Raw genomic sequence first — 27,675 nt, forward strand, 5'->3', positions numbered from 1 at the left:
GGGTCAAGGCACCCCTTGGTCAGGGGATCCCAAAGTGCCTCCACTGAGGAAAGCAGTGGCCTCCACAAAAAAAAAAACCAAAAACCCAAGTTGGCACTTCCAGGCAGCGATATCCCATGGCTGGATTTCTCGTTTTGACCGTGGAGGAAAACATCAGCACCTGAAGTTCCTGCCCTGCATGAGAACCTCAAGTAACTGCAGAAATCGTGGTGGTGAGCACCACACAGTGAGTTTTATTCCCCTCCCTGCTACCCGGCAGGCTCATGTGCTAATGGCTTTCACGCTGCCCTTCTCCAGTGGGTCAGGTCTGGTTTACAGAAGAGGGCAGTCATAGATCACTGTCTGCTCTCCTGCACACCAGAGAAAGCCAGGGAAGTTTCTGGAAGGCTGTGGTGGGAGGAAAAGGAGAGGCAGCAGCAGGTGGAGCCGTGCCGAGTCCAGGACGTACCGTGCTAACGTCTGAGGAAGCTGTGAGGAGCTGGAGTGAATGCAATGAAAAGTGGGGACAGCATCTCACTGCCCTCAAAACCACTCAGACCAGCAGCAGGGACTCAGACAGGAGGGGACAGAGCAGCAAAGGGACAGAGCGGCTTCATGGGACAGAGGGAGAAGGGACAGGATCCCAAAGGCACAAGCACAGCATCACATAGTGACGGATTATTGCCAAATTTAGTGCAAAGCAAGAGAAAAGCATCCCTGGGCACTACAGCCAGCTGCTCCTCGAGGCCCAATGTCTCCATCGGATGGGGCAAAGCAAGCAGGAGGGGATGAAGCATGGGAGAAACCAGGACAAGGAGCAAATCCCTGCCCCGGCTCCCTCCCGGCCCCCAGCCAGGGAATCGCAAGGAAGAGGCTGATCCCTGCCAGCCGGGCTGTGGCACAGCTGAGGCTCTGCTGGCAAGACCCAAGCCCACTGCTCCCGAAGGATTCACCAGCGCCGGACTCGGGCTTTCTTGGTCTCCTTGGAGACGTTCAGTACATGTGTAGGTGGAAAAGTGGGAAGGCTGAAGACTTCATTAATGTAAAACAAGAAAAATAGTCCCTTTGCAAGATGCCTACACGGAAGGAGGGAAAAAGCCTTCCCCGCTCCTACTGTGTGTGCTCTCTGAGTGATTTAATTAATACCTATTTAATTAAGGAGTCAGATACGCTTCGGGTTTCACTTGCTTCTCCAAGTTGCAAAGTGTTTCATGTCAGCGTAGAACTGCCAGGAAAGGTTTGACACAAACTTGGATCCACCATCTCCAGTAAAACGTCATTATTTCATGACCTTGACCCATCTTTTGACTTTGGAAGGGACATCAGGCAGCCCGAGGGGCAGAAGAACCACCGCTGCCGGCCTGCACGCCAGGGCAAGCGGGGAGGAGAGACCTTAGCGCGCTCGGGCAACGAATCCTCCTTTCAAATTTAATAACAAGTCTCCCCCGGATCAGAAAAACTCTTTAAGGGTGGATGCGATTTCCAGCAGAGCTTGGTGGGATGAAGGTAAAAATCAGATTTTGCATTTCAGCCCGGCTGGAGCTCCGTGCACCCGCAGCATCGCTAAAACGGTTCAGGTCCCTGCAAGGGGTGCGAGGAGCTGCCAGGCACGGGCACGTGTCTGCTCCCACACACGCAACCGCCCCTGCCGCCGGGTCAGTGTCAAGAACCAGAAGACCCCACAGCCCACCAATTAGTACCGCAACAAAGGAACCTTTATGCAGAAAATGCTAAGTATGGTTAAAAAAAAATAAAGTTATTTTTATTGAATTAGCTTATTTAGCTGTTAAAGCATCTTCAAGGGTGGGCAGAGACAGCAGAAATAAAACCCGCAAGACTTAAGGGGATGGGCAACAAATACTCACTTACTTAACAGGGGTGTTGTGTGGCTTATTTAATTAATGAATACTTGTAAAGCACTCTGAGCTGCTCAGACAAGAAGCGCTATACAGAAAAAGCGCAACATATTATTATATATTATTAAGACTGGCTCTGCAGAAGAATAATTCCAGGTAAATGTGCAATCAAACGTTCATTTTAGTTCCTAGTAATTAGAATCAATAGGCCAAAAAAAAACCCCACAGAAGCCTTTCTTTAATCATACACTAAACAATCAGAACATCCCTAACCTTTCAAGCTACAGCCTTTTTGAATAAAACATCATCAACTTATAGATATTATTCCAAAAAGAAGCAGTCACCATATGTGTTGTCTCTTTGAAATACAGTTGCTATAGCAGACCCTGCATGCATCTCATGTGATATGATCATATTCTATCCGTTCTGGCAGCTGAGAGGTTGCACAACTAAAATTGGCTGCCAGAAATTTTTGAAGATTCCCAGAACAAGTAGCCGTGCAAGAAATGCCTGCTTTCTGCTCAAGCTGGCCAGGAAGTTCTGTGCAGCTCAGCAGGGTGGCTGCTGCCACCATGAACCCTTACTACGCTTAACCCCACCTCGATGAATATCTCCGCCCTCAGGGCCAGGCTGGCAATGGCGAGGCTCTGACTGAGCAAAGCCAGAGCTCCATCCCTGCTCCAGTCCCACCTGCACAGCATCTCAATCCCTGCACACCCACCCTTATGCAAGCTCTCCACTCCAGGTGGCATCTACACCACCCTGCTCCATCTCCAGCAGGCACTCGTCCTGGTACCGAGACCTGGTGGGACCACCAACGGCGAGAGGGAGGGACCAGCACGGAGGGTGGAACAAGAGGGGGAAGGAAAGGATTAAAAAGAATGAGAGTAACAAATCTGTTGGCTGGAGGGAGAGCACGGACACAAGAGGCCTGGATAGACAGGAACAGCAAAGGAAGAAACACGGAGGGGCAGGCGCGGGCGAGATGGCGGCGAGGTGACAGCTCAGGTGATTGCAGCTTGAAATGGCATTTCCCACCTCTCTCCTCTCAAGATTTCGCTCTCCTGCTTATAAATAACTGACAGCAATAAAAGCTAAGCATCAGATGAGCTTGGGTTTAAGATGTGGAAGGTTGTTTATAGCTCAGATCTGGCTCTTACTGAACATCTGCATCAAGCAGCTACCGTGTCCCTGGTGGTACGGTGAACCCAGGGATCCCAAGTCCCTTTGCCTTTCTACATCTCCCTGCTCAGCCTTTCCTCCCTCCCACCTCGGACCAAACACTACTCCTGCCATTTCAAAGTCTCATCCACACTCCTTACGCACAATGGGACGTGTAGGAGACAGACAGCTAGGTCAGGCCGGGACGCACCAGCCCTCCTTCCCTTTATCTGCAGAGTACTTCAAGCCCGTTTGGAGTGCCTTTGCGACATTAATTTGCTGATGTCTGCTCAAGCCCGGAGGACACCTGCCCTCATCACACTGGCACACACCATTTAATCCAAGGCGGCAAGCGCCGCACCTCTACCCCCTTTCTCTGTTTCCACGCAGCAACCGCTCCCGTGCAGAGCCCATCGCCGGGTGCCGGCCGGGAGCCCTGCTGAGGCTGCCGACACTGCACAGCGCTCGAGCAAGGACAGACGGGGAAATTAATCTGAGAGTGAAGTCAGTCCCACAACCTTCATCAGCACGGAGATTCGCAAGCAGGCCTGTACATTAATAAAGCTTCCTGTGGGAGTAGATGTTGCCTTTGATTTGCATGTGAATTCAATGCTAGTGAGAAGTGCCAGACTGTCAGACATGGAGACCAAAGTCTCTTATCTTTCCAAAAGCTTCTGTAGCAGTTTCCCCACATTTCCTTAATCATCTGCCTTGTCCTCAACTTACTGAGCAGGCAGTAGAGAGTAAAGCTGGACTCGGTCCAACGCCTGCTGCTGCCAAGTCCTGAAACAAGGGTGCCAGGACTGTTTACCGCTAGCCAACAGCTCTGCTAACGTGGCCCTCTCCTCAAGAGCAGGTGCTCCGACATCTCCAAGCTCTTTTCACACATTGCTCCTCACTGCCATCCTTACAATTCTAAACCTCCACCATGTGCTTGCACTTCTGCAAGTGAACAATTGCCGGGGGCCACGGTAAACCAGCTCGTGCTTGTGCATCCAGGCCACGCGCTCCTTCACGGGACAGGCAGGTAGAGATGCCAAGAGCCCCCAAAACCACAGAGGTGCTTCAGATATCTAAGCTTGGCATTTCCAGCAGCCATGTTATGTGCAACCCATCTGCGCCGCTCAGCGGGCCTGGAAGCCTGGACACAGCTGCTCGGGACAACCAGGCCCAGACGCCAATCCCGGCCTCCAGCAGCTATCACGCCACACCGGCAATCACCCTCCTCGGCACTGAAATCCAAATAGGAAACCTTCCCCCTTACTGAAGGAAGAAAAAGAAAAGCATCCCCTTGCAAGCACATCTTCTGAGTCCGTGGGTTTTGGTCACTATCAGCAGGGATCTGAAAGGACGACATCAGTAGGAGAGTCACTACCAACCGAGTCATCTTGATCCCGCTCGCTGCTACGCCTAAATGCAAGATACAGTAAATGAACTCCCGAGCTATTTTCTTATCCGTTAGGAAATCACCCAGAGATAAGGAGATTTTCTGGTGTAAAACAGAGACCAGTAAAAAGGCAACCGAAACGCTGCACTTTTAGAAACACTGTACAAACTTGGGATGGTACTTGGGAGCCAACGCTGGGTGACACCTAACCCAGGAAAAATTTTAACAGCACATTCTCTGTGAGATGAATCAAGCCTGTTTCATTCAGAGACGCCACAGAGTAAGCGGGAAGCCCCATCGAAAATCCCTCTCCCTGTGCTTAGGGAAGTGGCAACCGTTTAATGTTTCCCAACTATCTGAGCACCAGAGAGGCGGGGGGGAAAAGTACACATTTGAGATGACCAAGGCAATTTTATTGCAAGATAGACAGAACGTGACTTGTTTGCCCAGCTGTTTTATGCCCAGAACATCCGGCACTGTTATTACCCGAGTTACTGTTGTAATTCGGCATTTTCACGCAAGCGGCTCGACCTTTCGGTTTCGCCATCCTCTTTGGGTTGGTTCTGCTGGGAGGGCAAAAGCGTAGCCCAGCCTCCGATTTCACGTGGCTAGAAACTCCCAATTTGGGAACGGGGCTGGGGAAGGGAAATACACTGGCAAAAAGAGGGTAGAACTTTAAAAATAAAAATGCTGCTTAAATGCCATACACTTGCTTACAGCGTTAGTCCATAAGGAAAACAGTAACAGGATCCAGTCCTGCGGAGCCTCTGGCTAACTTGTTCCACCGCTGCAGCCAGTACAAGGCAGCGACTCTCCAACTGTTTTTCCATCAGCCTGTTTCTATCAAAGAGAAAAAAGCTCAAGCTCCTCCCTTCCCATCTGCTCCAACCAATATTAATATCAATCAGCTATTAACGAAATACGAAGACCTACAGCTATAATGGGCCCGACTCTTAATGCCAGGAGAAGCTTGTTTCTGCACCTGAGATTCATCAGGCATGGAAAGCCTGATCCAGGGAACCGCAGGATGTATGGAAAGGTCGGTATGTTGGAGGGTGGGGAGATAAGCAGCAGACACGAGGATGCAAAAGAAACCGGCGTCCCGTCTGCCAGTTCCCAGGGCACTTGCGCAGTAATCGGCTGCCTCCAAAATGGAGAAGCGTGCACAGAGAAGTTGCAAGAAGGGCACAAAACGAAATCCCATGTGTTTTTACAGATTCCTAAGGACTTTGGGCCTTTCCAGGTGGACAAAGCTGCCCATCAGGAAAGCAACTTGAGAAAGGAGGAAGGAATTGTTCCCAGGAATCAGAGATGGTCCCGCAGCCATCTGAAGTGTCCAAGCAGTAAATCTGGAAAGTTACTCGCCAGCCAACATCATCATCTGTCCATTATTTCAGTTATGGTCATTAAAAAGCAAAACACAACACAACAAGCAGAGAGAGATGAGACAGAAGATATTTTAAGGGCAAAATCTACCCTTGGAGAAAACATAATGCTACTCCAGGCCCAGACTCCAGAAGCGAGACCTTCTGCGTTGACCTCCCAGCAATAACAGAGCCAGATCCTTACGCAGCTAAGGCTGCCACTAAGCTTTCCCACCGTGCTTTAGGCAAAGCGTGGCTTTGCAGCATCAAGCATGCAAGTTCTCCCACCACCTACTTCTCCCCGAGTTTCGCAACGGCTTTAGGCACCGAGAGCCCGCCCGGTCAGCAGCTGAAGGGGCCTCTCCCAGTGCAGGCACTGCCCACCTCTCAGAGGGGTTTCTTGCTTCCATTTAGTCGCACAAGGCAAGTACCTTTGTTTCTCCCGGATGGGACGAGGGGGGATTTAGACTCAGCCAGCAATCTCTCTTCTTTCTCAGCTCCCATCTGTCCTCACACCCCGCTCCGCTCCACAGCTGCTCCCAGCAGAGCGGCAAGATGCAGCTCACAAGCCCGGATGCACCCGAGCTTCAGAGCTGCTTCGTGTCTCTCCCACTCCTGCCTCTTCTGCCTCCTCTCCCCCGACACCCTCTTCTTCTCCTGGAGCAGCAGATGTAGAGGAGCGGTGGTAGGAGGCAGACACATTGGAGGGGAGCCCTGCTGCAGCTCTCCTCCGACAGGCTGAGGAGCCACACAACGTGTGGAAACCGGCGAGGAGTGGAGCAGTATGCAAAAAGGGAAAAAAAAAAAAAATAGTGCAAAGCGACAGCAGTGGGTAGTGCTGTTCCTCTGGGAGGAACAGAACAGGGGGAGGTGAGAAGAACCAACTAGAGAGAATAGGAAAGGAACCAAAATGAAGAGGAGGATAAAATGTGGAAGATGCAAAAAAGAGAAGCAGATGTTCTTGCAGCACTTATTCCCTCTGACATTCGTACCCAGCTCTTTCATCTTCCTCCAGAACAGGGAAACGAGCTGCTACGTGCTTCCTCCCCATTCCCACCATCCTGACCCTCTACACCACAGATCAAAACGAGCCAAGGTCAAGAGCCCCAACACCACTGCCGGCACCACAGCGGGGAAGCCTGGGGATAATTACAGGCACGGCGCAAGGCTCTGCTGCGGAACACGGCTAGGATCCAGCGTAACCTAGTGAAGCAGCCTTGCTGTCCAGCTTCCTCGTCAGCCCTGAATCCAAATCACCCCCATCCCCACCTCATCCTCTCTTTCCTCGTTTCATTAAATAATCCTCCTCCATCCACCCTGTGCCCAACCCCTCTCTGCAGGTGCAGCAGAGGGATGCTGTGAGCCAGGGGAGATGCTGCCGCCTCTGCACCTCACTCAGCTGCAGCTCCTCTGCAAGGCCGGCTCCATCCAAAGGGCTACCAGCCAGCTTGTCAAAGAGGAGAGCTTCACCAACAATCCTTCACTCGAATAAAACAATCAGCTGGCCCTGAAGGCTCTGCTAAGATGCAGCAGGCTGATCCAGCCAAGTGACTAACGGGTGATTCCCATGCTGGAAAAAGAGAAGGGACCTGGAGGTCCACATGTACAAACCCCAGCTCACATCCGGTCCCTGATGTGGCGGGGACAGGCTTGGAGCAAGGCAGCTGGCAGCGCGCCTTGTGCTGAAGCATCTCCCAGTTCAGTCATAAGGAAAGAAAATGAGTCTTTATTTTTCTTCCAGCAGGCTTAGTTTCCTTCCTCTGGAATAGATCCTCGCTATCAGTTGAGGAGATCCCCTCCAGAAAAAGGCACTGGAAACAGAAATCCTTTCTTCCAAACCCACAGGGTGGAGTTGCCTGTGCCCCAGGCCACCTTCATGGGTGCTGAGGTGACCTCTGAGGCAGGAGGATGAGCAGACCCAATGTCCCTCCCCTGCCACCCCACAGCCTGTCCCACGGCTGGCAAGGTCCCTGCCTGCCACCCCAGCTCCACAGCGGCAGGGACCCAGCCCCGCACAGGGGGACAACAAGGATCCTCCCAAACACTTCACTTAAATTTTGTAACTTTATTAATGAATTCCACCAACTTGGAACCAAAGGTGGCCGAAGTATTTTCGTCAAATACCTCCTGGGATGGGACAGGACGGCAGTGGGAGGTGGCCAGAGGCAGCAGGGTAAGAAGTCAAACTCTGCGAGCCCCAAACCAGCCACAACAGCGACAACGGCTACAAAAACCCTGTTCCTGAGGCACAAATGAAATCCTCAGGCAGTTACACTGTAAAAACACCTTCTGTCTCCTCTTTTAAAGAGTCACAGTCAAGACTCATCAAAGCCATTTAAAAATCATCTGGCAAAAAAATTCCCAAACATTAAAAATGGCTCTCTTTATTTTGGCATGTCAAGATTCACAGCATGTAGCGGTCTGTACCAGCAAGAAAGGAGGGATGGGCCAACACATCCTGGTAAAATGAGAAAGGATACAAATCTTGGCTCCCCATGCAAACTGAACCAGAACTGAACTATGTCTGAGTGATGAAAAAAAAATCTCATGGGATTTCCAGCTCGTTTCTGTAGGCTCGAGATCAGATTCTGAACTACTGTGTTTATCCAAAAGTGAACCAGACCTTTGAATATTTGGAGGACTATTCACTGCTGAGCCGCGTTTTTCTTGGATGTCAAAAGCACGGGAAGTTCTCATATTTTTCATAGAGAAGAGAAGAGGGGTAAGGTGGGGGGAGAAAGTGCTTTTTTTGTTGCTACAACGTAAATAGTATATTGCATACAGCTGCTTGCGCGGTTCCCTCTGTGGTCAACAAAACAGGGAACATATTTGCAGCTTGCTTTCCAAAACACTGTGTGACAAACGTGCACTCACAGACCCAGGAAATAAAGCCCCTGACCGTGCACCGTCAGACGCTCGCTGCTGCTGGACGAATGAAGGAAGAGAAACATTGGGACAGCTCAAAACATAGGAAAACTGATGCTGCAAATCCCATCTCTGCACTTCCAGATTATGGCACAACCTCCCTTAGAGCAGCTGCTAAAAACCTTAGTTTTAAAAGATTCTGGTAAAGTAAAAATAGGCGAGGTTCAGACGGAGGCGACAAAAATGATTAGACGCCTCAGTAGATAGGAGGGAAGATTGATAAGGGTGGGAGTGTTTAGTTTAGCGAGAGATGAGTAAGAGGGAGATGATAAAAGTACACAAATTGTGACTCGGCCTGAGAAGGTACATCTGGTGCTGTTTGCCATTTCTCATAATGCAAGAGAAAGGGAACGCTGAATGAAGTCAGGAAGCAACAACCACCAAAAAATAAATTAAAGCAGATAAGGGATTTTTTTTTTTTCTTTCTTAATACACAACTCATAATTACTCTCTGAAACTTACTGTCACAAGATATCACCAGTGCCAAGAGCACGGGGAGGATGCAAAGAAAGGACCAGACACTTGCACAGACAGTAATGAGGGCATTTACAGCTACCTTTGGAAAGATAAAAATATAAATCAGGATACAAATGTTTACGCTTCAGGGCACGAGCCAACCTTTAATCGCTGGAGGCTGGGAGGAAACTTTCCCCCATGGACACATCCTCTAACTGTCCTTCATGGGGTTCTGCCCAAGGATTACAGCCAGGGCTGGAGACACCTTGTGTCTGATGGGATCTCCTGCTCCTCTGCCTTCTCGGGTACCTCCATCCCATGCTATCGACCCCAATCCCCCATTTCCCAGCCCATCCCGAGCCCCCTCAGCCCTTAGGGAGCTGCTGGGCACGGGGTGGCTTGGCCATTTCTCCCTGCCCACGTCACCTGGCACCGAGCCGCTCATTTCCTCTTTCTTCTTCACATCACGTTTCGGTTTCAGGTCCTTATTTTGCCAGCCCTTCCTCTCCCTGCTACTTTGATTGCCGCATTTGCCTCCCTCAAAAGTAAAGCCGCAGCTTTAGCCCCCGTCACCTATTTGGGGTCCCCACCGAGCACTGGACCCCCCAGAACCAGCGAGCAAAGCATCCACCTCCTCCTCCCTGGACCCACCAGCGATGCGCACACTTGAACGCAACTCCAAGATGTCAGGCAAATTTTCCTTTTTTTTGATCTGAAGCCGTTCTGTAGAGGGAACCTCTGAGCCCAAGGAGGAGGAGGACCCTCCTGCCAACACAACACCTGCGGGGCAGCGGCAGTCAGGCGCTATTACGGACCGCGGAGCTCATCAACGCGCTGGAACTGACATGCGATACGGGGAGACAAAGAGAGATTCTGAAAGCAAGTCAGTCTATTAAATTTATACCTACCTGCACAATGTGAAACAAACCACATCTCGGCTTCCTTTCATGTGCATGACAGTCTTAACTTGTTTCTTTTAATCCTGTAAAAGCAGCTAAAGCATGCAACATGCTTCCCAGAGATGAGGCAAACCTGTATTTTACTTCCTGACAGCTATTTAGTTTATAGTTGTTTTTTGGTTAGTTGTTTTTTGTTTTTTTTTTTTAGGGGAGATAATGAGCACTGTCCTAAGCTGGTATTACAAAGGAAATACTACACCCTACATGCTAGACACCTGGCATTTAAAAAAAAACCCCACATAAATTGACACTGTCTATAAGGGACCAAATACAGCTGCAGCCCCTCACGCTGCGCAGACACTGGTGTCGGTGGCAAAGAGCTCCCAGCAGCACTCTCCAGGATTTTCTGCTACAAATTCAAAAGTGCCTCGCCTCTCACTCAGTCAATCGTACCCAAAGCAGGACCGGTGAGAGGACCAGGGATCTGCTGAAGCAGAAGCGACCACGTAATAAATCCAGCAAATCCGAAGGGGTGAAGCAGTAATCCATGGAAACGCTCCACACAAGATGGGGTTTTAAGTGCCTTTAATTCCCAGCTGCAAACTCAAGAGGCTGCCAGAAGGCGGAGACCACCGAACACAAGGGGTTAACGGCCTCGCTAAAGAAAATGACACACATAATTTCCTTTTATCATAAAACAATACGTTTATTATTTTCTGTATATCTGTTAAAGGGCATGGCCTTCTGAGTGGAAAACAAAACACAGCTCGGTCACATGTTTATTTGCTTCAGCTACTCCCTTTCCCTTCTGATAAATAATCAAACATGCCATCCAGAAAAAACAAAACCAGTGAGCTGGGAAATTTGATGGTCATCAAATAGACTAAGATACCAAGAAAAGCAGCCCACTGTTCCCACAGTGAGTTTTCTGCCCCACACCTACACTAACATCTGAGTAAATAACTTCAGTCACTCTTTCCATTTTCCCCATGCAATTACTCCTACTGTTAAACAAATTGTCCTTAAGGCAGTTGCAAACACCATTTTTTTTTTCCTGCAAAGCAGAACAACTTCTGAACATTAAAAAGCCAGACTAGCAATATATTTTAAAAATATGTTTGTTGTACTTGCGGTTTGGCTGAACACACAGCTTGATTTCTCTCTCGCTCGCTCCCTTTTCTAGGAAGAGGGGGGGTTTACACTTTAAAATTTTAACGTGTATCTGGATCTCGGAGAGGCAGGAAAAGCCTCCAGGAGGATGGGTTTTCTCCATAGGGCAGGCAGCATATTTTCCATTTTCTCTTATGTTTCACACTATACGAGCACCACAAATGCTTACCAGAAAAAAAAAAAAAAGTTACCTGCTATTTCGGTGGAATTTTGAGAGGGAAAGAAACAACCAAGAAATATCAAGTAGTTTTTAAAGTTACTTGAACAGAGAGGGAAAAATCCAGCATACATGTGGCAACACAGATTACCCAGAGGATCTACGCTATCTTCCAGCAACCCCTGAAGACCATTCATACAGCAATCATTAATACGGAAAAACTGCAGAGAAAATCCCTCACGTGAGAAGTTAACAACCATTACCCGGCGTGAGCACGCTTTCCCTTTCCTTTTGTAGTACCACAGGTCTAAACAATAGTAATATGAATGAGATAATAGCCATGCTTGTCTCAGCAGCCTGATTTTTATTAGCATGAAATCGGTACAAATATTAGCGAGGCTGGTTCGCAAGCGGTGCCAGAGCCACGGTGCAAACAATTTGAGGAAAACAAAAAGCGACTCGGCGGACTTGCACCTCTCTTATTTTGCTGCCCAAAACAGCAGCCACGTTTCCTTTTTTTTGGAGGGGTTGGCTTTTTTTTTTTTCCCCCCTTGCCACTCGTGCAAGTGCAAGGAGAAGCCACAGCGCCCGGCGAGCAGCAGGGACAGTGACACATGGCTGCTCCTGCTCCAGAGGGACATCGCGAGGCGACGGGCGCCCCGAAAGGACTCGGTCCTCGCTAAAAAACCCACCCTCGTTGGCAACACGGCAGCAAACAACCTGATTCAGCTTCTTTTGCTTCAAACCTAAGCAATTCCCCTCTCCTGCGCTGCCCAGCTGCCCGCGCAAGGCAGCGAGTTAAAAGTTCAGCCCTGTCTCCGCGCTCCTTTCCTCTGAGCGCTCGCAGAGAAAATGAAGAGTTTAACAGAGTGAGCTCTTACTGTCTGCCTTTAGATTTCCGTCGTCGGGCTGGAGACGCGTTTCTGGCTGTTTCTGTGAAGCGGGGGCTGAAGAATGGTAAAAAGATGTTTGAATAAACAGGAAGTGCCGCGCAGCCGGAGCGCAGGCTGGAGGGAGACGGCGCTGGAGCTCTGCCCTTCGCCGGCAGCCACCGGGTCTCTGCCTCCACAGTAGCAACCTCTGCTTTCCCTAAATGACAAAGAAACCGCAAAGCATTCCTCCCCTAATTCTCCCCTCGCGAAGCGGCGAGATCGGCTGGAGCTCGCAGGTAGTCTCAAAGTTGGGTTTAGCACTATGCCAGGCACCAAAATCTAAGCGATTCTGCGTTATTAAGTTCCCCCCGACCCAGTCTGTAAGCAGAAACATGCAGAACTAATTATGTCCCCAACTCGACCAAACAGCAGCAAAAGGCACACCTCACTTCTGTATCTAGGCAAATCCGTATTTGCACGTAAGTTCAGCCAAGCTTGACTCTCCTCTACCCTCTACAGTGCTGCAACACACTTTTAAAACCGGCTTGTGAGGCTGGCTGGGCTTCACAGCTCTTTTCTCTAACTGCGTGAATGGAAATGTAAACCACCACCCCAAAAATGCAACTTGTCTTGGGCACGGGACACGCATCCAGCATCTCCATACGTGCGTCCTTAGCATTCAGGCAGATGCTTTCCCTTCTTCATTGTCTCCTTCCCCTCCCTAAAACAAAACTACTTATTTAACTCAAGATTTCTAACTAACTGTCTCCCCACCCAATTATCAAAGCCCTGTCTTCTGTTATCTCGGTGACATGACACAGATAGTGTCAAGAAAAAGTAAACTGAGGCTGGCACTGGGAGGCAGCTCGCGCAGAGACGAGCAGTCGAACAGCCATATTCAATAAAAAAAAGAGGAACAGGATTCCTTTAGAAAATGTATTGCTGTTGTGGCAACGTGCTGCTGCCACGGAACGGACTGATTTGTTATTTAGCGTGTAGTCTTGGACTGTCTGTCATTCTGGGTGCTAATGCTCTGCTAAAATAACTCATTGGGAGCTGTCAGTGGGATGTTTACATAGGCCCCCAATCTTTTCTTCATACAAGGAAATTTTTTACTGGAATTCATCTTCTTTTGATCTCACATTCAAAGCAACAGCAGCTTGATAGACATGCAAGTCTGAAAGCAAATCCAGACGCTGAAGATAAACCGCCAGAGTATGACAGGCAGGAGCATCTAAAGCTTATAAAAATGAAGAGAACAGCATGTCGTCTGAGTATTACAATAGCAGAAATCAAGAGACATATTAGGTGGAACTGATCAGCCACAAAAACAGTTCAAAAGGCAGATCATAGAAACAGAAGACTAAGCTAGGGAAAAAAAAAAAATTGGAAAGATCTGCTTTACAGAGCCATCACCTCCTTTCCGAGTACCACAGCGTTTCCGCTCCAGCGTGTAAACTTAAGGGGAAAAAAAAAAGAGGAGGGCTTGCGCCGCCTCTACTAACTCAGCAGTTCTCACCTTCAACTCACCAATTAATTTACCGAGTGTAAACTTGGTTTACGTGTTATTCAAAAGGAAATAAAAATAGGACACTTGCGTCTAGCCCAGCCCTCCAAAGCACCACAGGGATGGGGAAATCTGTGCCTCTTTGTAAGGAAACAGGGGAATCGCACCCCCCCGAAGGTGCAAGAGGGGCCCTGGCCACCATTTTAGCTCGAATGTGTTTCAGAGGGCTGGGTCTTGGGACGCTCTCGAGCTCTGCCTCTCCCACCAGTGCAGAAATATTAGTTCAGAAGATAATTTTATTTAAATTGAATTACGCGTGCCACGGAATCCACAGTGACACACCGAAGACGACACTTGCCGGGAAACAATTGCTGAAACTTTCTCTAGCAACCCATACATTTTTAATTCTTCTTCCCCAAATAAGCTTCTTAATCTAATTGAAGTCAGCAAATATAATGAAAAAGTAATTCTCAAATAATTTCGTTCCTAGAGCTGTTTGTTAACAAACACTGAAGGAGCAGCAGCGTTAGGTTAAAGGGCAGCAGGATTCCACATTATAATTTACCCTGCAGTTATTTCTGATTAAGAACACCCTCCGGGACAGCAAAGCAAGATCTTCTTTTGCAGCAGGCACAGCTTTTAAAATTAGCCTCTTCTCCATAATAAAACCAACATGAGAAGTGCGGATTTAAAACTGTATTCACCAATTTGAAGCGGTGCAGTCAATTCACGGCTCGCTTTCTGCAGAACACCATTCCCTGCCCTCGCCGAGTTACAAATGTAAAAATGCTTCCTGGCTTCTGAAACTGTTGTAAGAAAGTCACCTTCTGTCATGCTTATGTAGCTATCTAATGTGCTAAAGGCTGATTATTTATCTTTAAACTGTACTAGTTTAATCTTTTAAGGTCACCACTAATCTGCTCCAACCTTTTAAAAAATAGCAGCTTTCAAGACTTGCTGCTGGAATCGCTAAACCCAGCGCTGAATGTCACTGAAAGGGATACATTAGCCAGAATGAGAGCGGTTTTACAATGTAAACACCAAATATAAAACCCCACCTAAACGAGAACAAAAATACCACCTCCATGCCAGGAGAAATGTCAGTAAATAAGACCAACACTGTATTCTTGCACACAAATATCTTCCCAAATCACGTTGCTGTTGTGCTCTCCTCCTCGTCCCTTCCCAGTGCAAAACAGGCAAAACTTGGTATAATTTAAAGCACCATTAGGTGCTTTTTCTTTTATCCTTTCCCTGCCTCCTGACCGCGTTTGGAAGTCGCTCCAAGTCCAAAAACCCCCTCGCAGATTATTTCTGTGTGTGTCCTGCACAGCGGCCCTGCCATGCTCTTGCCTTTTCCCCCAGACTTCTTCTGGACTTGAATGTCACAGTAGACCTTGAATGTGAAATGGCTTCGAGCTAATTGCTTTAATTGCTTGAAGATGTGCAGGCAGGTGAAACCCGATCCCCTTGGCCATTGTAGAGACCAGGAACAACACAGGAATGTTTACATAGTGGTTTGAGTTTAATAGACAGTAGAGCTGAGTTTCAGACAGCCAGCAAAAACACAGCTAATAGGTGACCTCTTAATGTAGTCCTCCTTTCTAAAAACAAAATACAATTTCATTTTATACCAGGCAATGTCCCTAAATGCCAAGGTTATCTGCTTGACTTTTTGAGTGAGCATGCACTGCGTTGCACCTGACATTTATACCAGAAACTCTATCCCGAATGCATTTCCCTCCACCTTAAAACAAAAAGCACTTTATGTATCAGTCACCTTACAAACAGATTAGAGCTGGATGGGGTTTCCTAGTAAGTGCAGTCATTTTAATTTAAAATTGAGTGGTTTTCACCAGTGCATGCTCCTTTTGCCCCAAAAACACATGGCAGGGGACGTAACCTGAAACATCTTCCCCGCTGCATCCCTGCATCCCTCACCGGGGCACTCCCAGCCTCTGGCAGGGACCAGCACAAGCCCTTGGTAGGGTCTTCTGGAAAGGCAAAGTGCGACTTTTAACAACTTTTGCTGCTTTTCCAGAGCTTCCAGTACATTTGCCACACACTGTGAAGACAGGGACTGGCCGCGATGTGCTTTTTCAAAGGCGCAGCTTCATTTCACACACGGCACAAATTCAGCGGCTCTTCCTCAGGCAAAACTCCTGATGGAGAACTGCAGCGTTTGGGGTCACCGAGAATCGGGCCTGCTTTCCAAGAACCATGAGGTAAGTAAAATACACATGAAACCAGCCAAAAATCGATGAGCAGGTACAGCACAAGTGTAGAAAACAAAGCAGAAAGAGTGATTTTGGCAGTAGCAGTGGCATAAAGGTATTTACTGTAAGTCTAGTCGAAAAACAAACACTGAAAAAAACAGGTAATACCTAATACTCGCTTTCCTGGCACTGGCGCTTCGAGTTTTGTTGCCAATCTTGAAAACCAGTTAAAATTGCTTGCAGTGGGTGAATATTAGGAGGGAAATGATATGTCCCAGACAAATAGGAATAAATAAACTAGGATTTATGTAGGAAGGGAAAAGGGAAGGCAATCCGGGGAACAAGACTGGAAAAAGCACAAACATACAGAGGCAGAGGACGGGAGGCCAAACCAGCGTGGATTTAATGCCAACGAGAAAGGAAAACAACTCCCTGCCCCACAACCCTGCAAGTCAAGGGCATTTCCAATCTTTCCAATTCTGATCAAAAAGTTTCAAATTCTCTAGTAGCTGAAACTGCCACCCCTCCGCCCCCGCCCCAGGCAGAAGTGAAGAGAAGCGGGAGGAAGGCTCCTCCAGCCGCTTCTGGACCCAACCGCGGTTCGCAGGAAGGCAATAGGCGCTGGTTGCTCTGCTCCACCTTGCCCGTTATTCCCAATCCCCAGAAGCAAATGAGGAACTGATCTTAAATAATACAGAACAAAGGGAACAATGGGAGCTAGGAAGCGAGCCGGGATACTTGGGAACATGCCTCTTTCTGTTGAGAGACAATCTCGCTGGCACACACGCGGGCACTGAGTCGCTGTCCTGTGTTGTTCCCCCTTAAACACCTCCAAAAAGCTCAAATTCCAGTGGGGTTTTAATGCATTTTTTCAGTAAGCTCCTCAAAAAGTGGAAAAAAAAGGAAAAGTTCAGAAATAGGGAAAAAAAAAAAAAAACAACAAACCAACAGTGTCAATTTAAAGATTTAGTATAAACCAGTTCAAGCCTGCGGGAGGAACGCTAAGTGGAAAAAGTAAACACGGTCCCCCCAAGTAGTTCCCCTGGAAGGCGAGCCGGCAGCCGGTGCCTGGTACCCCGCTGCCCCGCGCCCCGGGGAGGTCAGCCCAGCTATGCTCGGCTGACAGGTTCAGTTTACAGCAGGCCAGCACTTTGTTTGGATATACTGGCCTTGCTCACCGCCAGCTTAACAACAGATGGCTAGAAAACTTTCATTATGTTGCAGAGGGCTGAACTGCAAACAATCGGGGAAAACTGTGAAAAGTTTAACTCTCTGCAAGCCAAACGGGGAAGCGCTGGACTCGGCAGCCGGCGTCCCGCTCCCGCCCCGGGCATCTGCGCCTTTAAATTAATTAAAGCGGGATGGGATGATTAATCATACCTGCGCATGGTCCTGGGGATGCTTGGAAAAAAAAAAAGAATTTGTGATTTGACAAGGTCATTTCAATAAAAGTAGCATTCCAGAAGAAAAGAGACTTTGATGGATTGCAAAGCTGATTTTAAACCTTCCTCAGGCCCGTGGCTTCAGGAAAGTTATAGAAAGTTTCAGGAATAATCTCCCAATCAGAGTTTATCAAGAGCTTTCCGGTGAGTGTTTTTCCATCTGCAGAAACAGAGCCTCCACCCCTCAAATTCCCACTTCAAACTTGCACACTTGACGGCGAGAGAAGGCCGCCAAATAATCTACAGCACAGATCTGAATATGATTTATCCAAATCTGTGTATAATTTAAATATTCGTTAAATTGGTTCAATTCATATGCACCCTAATATCTTTTAATGCTCTAAGGCAGGTTATAAACGCACCTTCCGAGGTTTAATTCAATTGACAATCTTCTATACATCTCATCACTGGAAGCGCATTATTTTATATTATTGAAGAAATGAACGAATCTGTTCTTCACAAATGTATTTTAAAAGCGACTCTTTCCTGTTATTGAAAGAAAATTGTGTTTATTACTCCTTTAGCATAGTGTAAACTCATAAACGTCAACAGAGAGTACAAGGAAAACTGTCAACTAAATATTGTTTCCTTCATGAGCTGCTCTTCCAAGTCAATTACGCCTTTCAACTTCTGGGGCATTGTATGATAAACTGGCAGTAAAAATCATTCACATTAATATACCATGGTGCCTTGCCTGCAAAAGGTAATTAAAGAAGTAAATGACTCATAAGAATAGACATATTAGCTGCAAAATGAAAGGCAACTGAGCTGCCACATGAAAATATGTACCATTAAGATACTGCATTTTCATATTCCTGTAATCAGCTTCACTAGACTAATGCTTATTTAATCCAGTTCTCTGCTAAGTCCATCAACAACTGTTTTTTGCTGTTTTCTCCTTGACTGAACATTATGTGTGCAGGTTTGGAATAAATACTGCAATAAGATTTTTGCATAGTCAATTGAAGAACAGATTTTTTAGCCTTTAAAAACTATTTTTCTTTCCCACCAGGAGGAATACAGCAGAGGAGGATACCAAGAAAACCCCCATTTTCTGGGGTTCTCTCGGTGCCGATACGCTTTGAGAGAAACATATACTCTGCTTCAGCATTCCCGGTTTTGATTTGTGAAACACAAGCCTGATAGCTCCATCTTCCAACTTTCCTATTCTTCACGGAGGAAATGCTTTGCCTTGTTAATGTGGATTTTCATTAGGGTTTGAGAAATGAGACTGGTTTTCTCTTTCTCAAGCGTTTGGGGCAAGGTGGGGCCAGGAGAGGAGCAGGCACCACTGGGTTTGCAGAGGAGATGGAGACGTATCGCCCTCGCACAATGTACATCCTAACGAGGTGCCCTCCCCAGCCCTGACTTTTGGACACCTTCAGATGGCAAACTCCAAACCCACAGAGACACCGAACGTCCTGGCACCCTGCCCTGGCAGCGGGACCACCAAGCTCCACGCTAATGCGGTTCTGATTTTTGGGAACAGCCTTCGCTGGGAGCTCGCCCTGCCTCGGGGCGACGCGTGGTGCGTATCTCAGCCCACCTCTGCTCGGCGGCCATCACATAAATACCAGCCTGCTGGAAAAGGCTGTTGGGTTCCACTTCCCAAGCTGTGTCCTCCTTCTCCCAAGGGGATGGCAGGGACATGGTAAAATTCAGAGGGCAAAGTACGCTTGTCTCCATCCTCCAAAACAACACCCTGCAAAATACTCACACATTTATAACTCATCCTGTTTGCGAGCAGTAATTAAAATATTCTTTTCATCACAGTAATAGCTCTGTAAGGCCAAGATCCAAACCGCTTTTGACAGCACAGCTACCACAATTATTTCATTTCCTAAAGTACGGGGTGGAGTTAACGCCAGGGTCTCAGCTATCACTATGCTGCGACTGTTGACAAATGCTGACTTTTCTAAACGGCAGACGCCGCGTATGTACCATCCATCCTCTATTTATTGTGCCCGACAGAGGTTTATCCTTGCAGAGAGAGATCTTTCAATAAAAATCTTAACACAATGCTTTGCAACGGCGTTATACGTTGCTTATTTATCACCATCAGGGCGAAATAGTATAAGACGTAAAATGTAGGATCAATCATTATTTAAACGGTATTATTGCTTCTCCATTTGAGCAGACATCACTTTGTACCCACAATTAATGAGCTCTAGTCCTTTTTCTAATTAAGGAACAAAGGTTCTTGTGTGCAGAGTATAGGGTGACACTGTCTAGAGAACACACATTTAAATAGAAGAGAATCCTTCTAATTACCTTAAAATAGGATTTTTAATATCCAGGAACATAATAGGATCAAGAAATAAGAGCATTTCCAACAGCGTTGACAAATAAGTCATTAAAAACATTGTTAAAAGGTAATAATGCATCCCTTAAAATAGTGGGACCTTATGGAGACCAGTGCCTCACACTCCATATTTATGTAATTAACCTTTGTGCTTTGATACATGGAAAATGCAATACAGAAATTATTTTATATATGTGTATACATAGAGACAAATAAAAAAAAAATGAGGAGTCAGCTACTAGAGCATAAAATACTTGAGGCTCGCATAGATTAGGATCCAAACACGTAATTAAGAAAGTCAGAAAGGTAACCTCGCTTTATCCAGTAATTAGGGCTGTTAGAAATAGGATACCGGCTCTTAAAAGTGTTACAAATACACTGCACTCCTAAATAACCTGCGCTGCTGGGAAAGCATACTCGCGATCAAGGGCAAAGCTGCTATACGCTGAGGTAACAGTAAATGACAGACTGTTGTTCAAGTCCATTAGCTGCTATGTGATAGGAGCACATTCACTAGCACACGACCTGTGAAAAATCTTAGATCTCTTTAAATCTTTGAATTGGATTGCTGCATTAATTCTTAAGAACTGCAATCCTTCAACCAAGTCAAATTACCCTCATTAACGGGGGAAAAACTGCCTCTGCAATAAGTTAAAAAAAAAAGATATTTGTTACCTATAATCACTTTCACGTACTTCACCTGGAAGTGTGACAAACTGGGACAACAACTTCAGAAGCTGGCGCCAGTTCAGCTGCTGGTGGGGTCGGGACGGAGGGGACGCGTGCGCCGTGCGCGATCCCACGCTGACATTCAGCGTGAATAAATGCGCTTCTTGGGGGCAAAAACCTCAATGAATGTTCTAAGAAAAGAAAAATTACTAAGAATAAGCACAGGCACTGAAGTGATCTGCGTGTGTGCCACTGGAATAACCACAAAAGAGGAGGGGAAATTCTCCAGTTATTCAAGGCTTGATTAGAACACTACTTCATAATTAGGCATGTTACAAGTATTGTCATCAACCAGAAAATTCATGTACTAACTGAAAGGTCTCAGAAGCTGGCTCAAGCCTTCTATTCATTAACAACATCTGCTATTAATGTTTAACCCTCATAAACATGCACAAAACGTTCAGCATTCAACAAAGATTAAAAATAAATATTTTGTTGTTCTGTTTTATCCGTGTGGTGATCTGCGCGGTTCTGCAAATACCAAGAATCACTAAAACGGCCACAGAGATAATGGACAAATACTTGGCCTTTGGTGGAAAGAAGGTATTTCTTTCTCCAGTCGCCGCTTCTCTGCACTTCAGATGTTGCAGCTTCCGAGCCAGCACGATAAACGGCAACGCAGGCATCCAACATATACACACACCTATGTGACATACGGATCATTTATTTTAAAGGTGAAACTCCCTGGAATGATTTTCAGGCCGAGTCTTTCAAAGGACCCTCTGTTTAAATTTTTTAAATTTAAAAATGAGCGATCTTGGGACAACAGATTCGCTGCGAAACGGGGAGCTGAGTAAGTCCAGGATCCAGAAATGAGAAACAGAGCGTTTCATCTTCACTTCACTGCTGTGAGCCCAGACGAGCACCCTGCTCTCGCAGTGTGATCCTCCCGGGTGGATCTTTGGAAGGGTCTTTGGAAAGACTCATTTCCACCGCTGTGGTTTTAATGTAAGCGCGGCAATCTGCTTGTGCAGGCTCATTGACAGCACAGACAGAGCTAAGTGGTGAGCCAACGCAACCCTCTAACGACTCCTGAAACGCATCGGGACATCCTCCGTCCCCGTCCCTCTTCTCGTGGATTGGTGTTGGGAGCACCACACGTCCCTGTCTGTCCCCACCTCGGCTCTCAGGAGCAGCCCTGGGTACCGGAGCACGGGGTGAGGGGGTCCCACAGCTCCCCAACACACGCACGGACCCTGCCACCATCTCCATACAAGCTGACCCCCAAGTCTCCGCAGAATCCGCGGTACCAGCGTCAGACAGGTGAAGATCCACCCTGTACCCATCTAACCGTAGGATTTTTCATTCGCAGCGATGCCAAAATACAAACCAAGCCACAAAAGTAATGAAAAATACCGCTCTTTCTGTCTTCAAACATGACATCCATGGCGGATTGGCTGTCTGCGTGCTGCAGCCCGCTCTATTCTTAGCACCATGCCTTTTAAAGTTAGGCCCATTATTTTCTACGGTGTATCAAGATCAGTATGTATAACATATGCCACGTTGTTGACACTTCCCTGGATGTACTGCACGCCATATGCCTGAAGCACTAAAAGGGGTGATGAGCAGAGTGGCAATACTGCAAGGAGAACAAGATACACCGAGCATGTTGAATGAATTCAGTTATATAATTCAGCCAATAAGGGTTTCCATACATTTAACAATCTCCTTCCCCCCCCCCTTTTTTTTTTTGTATAAAGATGAATTTAACAACTTTCTGCTGTGAAAAGTTAACAGGCTGGTCATGTACTCAAAGCAAACATTTAATCACAGCGGGCCCACCAGGTCTAAAAAGTATACATGTAAAGATAGACCATATATAATCACACCAATAAAACAAACAAAAAAGGACGATTCATACATTTTAGCAGTAAACCAAAAAAAAAAAAAAAATAAAACATACAGTTCTGCTCCTGCTTCTACTTGTCCTTTATTTTACCTTTCATAAATCTACACTCCAAGTCCAATTCCTAGGACTAGGGAAGATGTCATCTTGCCCACCTTTAAAGGTTTATTTACTAGTTTCCTTACTAAGAATTATTATTTGAAGAACTCAGAAACTAATGCTCTCTTACACTACAGTATTTTTGTCCAAATCTTCTGGAACGGATTATAAAATGGAAATGTAAGAAGGAACACAGCTGAGCTATATTTATAACAAGAAGGCTGCGTTTCAGCGGCTGATACGTACACGTGTATCCTCATTTCTGAGCCATCCCTCCCCACACCCTAATGGGTGCACTAGCTGCATACTCATCATTAAAAAAAAAAAATAAAGAGGGGAAAAAAAATGAACTGACTCATCACGGGGAACAGTTTTGACAGTGCTTGCATGCAGAGTCCTGGTAGAAAGGTTCAAGCTATTCGGTTCACCACTTGCGACCAGATACAAATGACAAACCTTGGATTGAATGAAAAGTTGGGAAAAATTTAAAAAAATGCACAGGTTGCACAGATGAACCCAGGTCTAATCTCCAAGTGTAACCCTTGGAGCTATGTGCTACCTGAAGGAAGGCAAAGATTGGGGATGTCTGGAAAGCAGGCATCGCTACAAGAAACCCCTACCAAGATTCCGCTGCCAAGACACCGTAAAGGTCCCCAAGGAAAAGGGAAGAGCATCGCAGAAACGCCCAGTGCACACACAGGGCACTTCCAGGGGGAGCATCCCGGCTGGCACAGAGTGTAGGGGGATGCACGGGGACGCAGGTTGCTCTCCTGTTGTACGAGGAGTACGGTCGCTCCTCACGAGGACGCTGCTAACGCTCTGGAGCTCACGATGCCGCGCAGAGCAGAAGCTTCCCCGTCCTCTGTAGTCAGTGCCACCACACACCCACGGGCAACGGATCAAAGGGGCTAAGAGAGGATAAGGAGAATCCATCTGCATCTCAAAACATGACAGTTCTGGCACAGGAATGACTACAGAAGATCGGTTTGAATACGTTTCAGTTGTGCTTTGTCCTGCCGCGGGATCACAGGCCAGGTAATTTTCCCGGAATTCCTGACTTTATTGAAGATGGAACCTTGTTTTTTCCACCAGATTTGCTGTATACTGTGCGAGCTGTTGACATCGTCTCTTAACAGGGCTGGCGGTGAGGTTACCTAGCAGGGGTTAAGGTGAGCATCTTGTATGCACCTGCATACAGAGTTGGAGCATTTCTCAAGCAAGCGGCAGTGACATAAGGCCCAGTGTCTTTCAGGGTATGGGACGGCTCATCGCCGTTCCCAATCACCCACAGAGTACCATGTCATCCTTAGAACCTCTGCAGCTTGTAGCAGGCCCCTCACAGACTACAAGCATCAGGACTTCACTTAGTTTTTTGGGCCTGTGGTAGAGCCCGGAGGCCGTGGGAAGATGGAGATAGGAGGTGCTCGCAGAGTGGAGGAGGGCAGAATTCTCTTCACAAAAAACATCAAAGAAGAAGAACATATGCTGATGTTTAAAAACAGTCTATGTCTAATACAGAACATCAATATTTAAAAAAAAACCCAAAAACAAATAAACAACAAAAAAAAAAACCCTTGCTTCACTGTATTTTCCTTAGAAACGAACCCAGCATTTGCTGCTGACCAGGAATTAGCTGTCACTGCCAGTTTAAACCATTGGTTGTATAATTCACCAGTGAGTACTCAGACAAAAATTTATACACGCAAATTTCACATTGTCAAAATTAGGGCAAGTGGAAGTTTTTTGAGTGGAAACACTTGCACTTCATCAGTATTAGGCCAGAAGGTAAAGGGGGGACATATGTCCCAAAAAATTAGAAAGGGAAAGGGTTTGGAGGAGCGTGCCAGCACCCGCTCCCATCGTGCTCTGAGCTTTCTTTGGAGGAAAATAAAGCAAAGCAAAACAAAAAAAAGCATCATCTTGCAAAAACCACAACTGTAAAGCTATTTGCACAGGGAACCGGTGAACAGACATCACCTCCCGCGAGGATCCCTGGGTTTGTGCTTTTAGTACATCACGCTTGGCAATGGAGCAAAAAAGCCTTTTACCTTCCGGTCTTTAACCCGGGGCTGGTCCAAGCAGAGCACAGCCAAACTTTCTACTAGCTGTTGGCGACGTTAGTTTGATGGACTTCATCCAGTTCCTTGTGGACTACTGTCCATATTAGGAAAAAATCCCCACTTGGCACTGGCACTGGGATCCAGCCCCATCCGCAGACACCGGCAGCATTTCAGATTTTTCCTCGGAAGCCAGGTTGACACACAAGGACCTCAGCAATGCCCACAGACCCATGATCCTTCATAATCAGTTTCATATAAGGCAAGAGACAATCCTACCAGGGTTAATTAAAACATCTCTTGTGCTTGCACTGTAAAAAAAAAAAAAACCCCACACACCACCACACGGGCAACGAAAACAAAAGTACAAAAATTCCCCTAACCCACTCTGTGGTGAACTTTGCTTCCTTTTTCGTGTGGCACTGGTGACGTCCGCAGGAGAGCTCAGAAGGGTAAAAGGGCATCGCTAACATGGCAGCGATTTAATTCCACCAGGCAGATCCCAGAGACCTGTAACGAGCGTCTGCTTCCTACCCATCAGGCCATTAATCACAGAGACTCCTAAAAGGTTCAATTCATGTGCCCACTCAGAGAACTCATGAGATGCCTGATAGTCATATGTCATTTGAGAAGGGAACAAAACTGTATTCTTCTCTGAACTGATGCAGCTCCTATTACCAAGAGACTCTCTCCCTTGGGAGCCACCAGAAGAGAGAAACGAAGCTGACTCAAAGCTCTGCCTCGCAAAGACACATAATTGATGCAGAAGGGGAACAGAGTTCTATTTTGCCAATAATCTGGGGAACCGGTGAAAGGGTTTTGAAAGTGGTGAAAAAAATCTTCAGCTTTTACTAGGTACACCCTAGACACAAAGGCTGCCCTCCTCCTTCGATAAGAGCTTGGTGAAAGCAAAGGAGTTTTTTTGCCACCTTAAAATGAGACCACTTCTACTGCCGATTAACTCCGCTCTTCTTGGGACGCTTTGAGCAGCTGGAGGTGATGCCTAGGCACCACGGGTGCTCACAAATCTTTTGCTTCCTTTGATATCCACTGCTTCAAAGTCTCGATCCTTATCTACTGATGCTCTTAAAAGCCTGGGAGTTACCCAGCTGGGAGAGAGGTCCAGCTCCTGACCCCTGCACAGCACCCATGGGTCCAAGCACAAATGCACGGGGGTCCCAGATTCGGTCTCGCTCGGGGCACAGCCGCGGTGAACTGGGGGTAAGCTGACCCCCACCACACACGCGCCCAGACCGGGCTGAAACGTGACACATAAACATATTGTTTGACAGTGCCATTTCCTGGAAATGACAGCTGAAAAGAGTATTAAAAAGGGAAATACATACTTGCACAGCTTAAAAAAAAAAAAAATACAGTCGTACCGCTCTGCATTTGGTGGAAAATTAAGCAAGAACAAGCCATCGTTTATCCTGCCCTCTTGCTGCTTCTTACTGCTTTTCTCCATTTAATTACTGCTCTATCAGGTAAACTAATAGATAAACCAGACAAAAATAAAAACCTAAAAGCACCTCAGCAATCGTTTTACATCCTCATTAGTTTTCCTGGAAATAGTCCATGCCTCAACAGAAATGTTATCCACCTTCTTTTTTTCTTCCCCACTACAAAATTCAGCAACAACATTTTTTTTTCCTCAAAACAGACAGTGAAACGAAGTTTCAGGCAGCCTGGCACATTCGCTGCCACTCGGTGCTTTCTCTTTCTCCCTGGCACCTTTTGATCTCCAAGGCTTTGGAAACACTAAGCTGAACTGATCTCCTGCTGTAATTCATAATTACCAATCCACAGCGTTTTCCAGCACTCTGTAGATGCCAGCCTGCTGCTTGGGACTTAGCATACAATTGAAAAATGTTGAAGTTTGTGAGCCAATTGAGATTTTTTTCCCCAAATTTGCTCCATTCCTCGCAGGTGCTATGAAAACTGTATTGAGCTGCTGCTGTTACCAGAGGGCCAACCTGGATGCTTGGTGCTGCACGGAGCAAAGAGGACGCAGAGGGGCTGCTTCCAAAGGGTTTACAACGTTGAAAAGGGGTTTGTGATACATAAACAGCCCTTTTCAGGCTCAGAAATCCTCTCTCCCCATTCAGCATCACCGCTGTTCCTACCGGTTTCATCCGCCCGCAGCCGCTCCCCGGCAGCCCGGTACAAACCGCGGCTCTGGGGGCAATGGCTGCGCTGAGCCCTCGCCTCCCGGTGTGAGTTCGTCACCGCAACGGTCTCACTCCAACGCAGGAGAAACGTAAACGGCCAGCGTGGGCCACAACTCGTTCCCAGCCCGAACTGCAGCCCACAGAGCAGGCAACGCTGTGCGGGGGCTAACGGGGTTGCCCCGACGGCCACCGCTGTACCCAGAACGCAATCTTCGCTATTGTTCTACCGTCAGGAAAAATCAAGCTGGACGGTTAAGATTTCCCACTCCCAGGTTCGGTATGAGGCCCCGCAGTATATTTTGCTCTTGCAGCTTACCTACGGGACCTTGAGCAAAGGAAGTCCATGCTGGGAATGAATGTAAAATACGGGACCGTGCGGCCTACAGAGAAAGTCTTACCCAGAAGCGCTTGAATTAAAGTAAGTGTTTCACCAGAGGTTCCATCCTTCATTAAGCTTGTGCCCAAAGTCCTCTTGCAAGCTACTAGCAACACGCAGCCCCTCTGAAATGATTTTAAAGTCCTTCAAATAAATTTAAAAAGCCTCTTTTCCAGCACCTCTATTTTATAGATGAGAAGAATTCAGCACTGGAACCAGTAACCGAGAACTACAAACAGACAAGGAGTTTTGAACATTTAAAAGTAGAATTAGATGCAAAACCGTTTTCTCCGGTTGCTTACTAAGCATAACTAAGCTCAAACACTTTCCGGTCCTCTCTTCAACATAATCAGTGGATTTACAAATTGGTAAATCCTCGTGTTCAATTTTTGGTGCTGAAAACAAAACAAAACAAATGTTCCTTTTACAGTTGTTTAAAGATTAAGACACCTCAAGGAAACATTTCACTAGTTCCCTGTTCGGCGTGGAAGCACACCAAAGTACCAACATCCCGCCAGCTACAGCCTGGCCCAAACCATGGCGTGCAAAGAGAGGTCTCACACCAACATCCCAGCCCAAAATGCTCCCTAGAGTCTGGGAAAGTTCAGGTCCAGATCCATGTCCACGTTTTGCACCTCAGGTTTACATCTAAACCAAATATAAGGATTCTCTTGACTTCTTCCAAAGTCTCAAGACCCAGTAAAAAA

At 47.0% G+C, this 27,675-nt stretch overlaps 1 protein-coding gene across 17 annotated transcripts in view; it reads right to left on the reverse strand.

Moving 5' to 3' along the window:
* Positions 1-27,675, reverse strand: part of FOXP1 (forkhead box P1) — a 382,770-nt gene that overhangs the window by 112,773 nt on the left and 242,322 nt on the right. Inside the window, exon 1 of one of the 17 annotated variants that reach the window (XM_086755818.1) lies at positions 12,236-12,273. The exons of the other annotated variants lie outside the window; for them this stretch is intronic. The gene's annotated coding sequence lies outside the window, so the exon portion shown is untranslated. Of the gene's footprint in view, positions 1-12,235; positions 12,274-27,675 lie in introns of those variants that run through there. 17 annotated transcript variants of the gene reach the window in all.

The sequence above is a fragment of the Chlamydotis macqueenii genome, chromosome 10 (genome assembly GCF_036417535.1).
Source record: "Chlamydotis macqueenii isolate bChlMac1 chromosome 10, bChlMac1.mat, whole genome shotgun sequence".
Classification (NCBI taxonomy): domain Eukaryota; kingdom Metazoa; phylum Chordata; class Aves; order Otidiformes; family Otididae; genus Chlamydotis; species Chlamydotis macqueenii.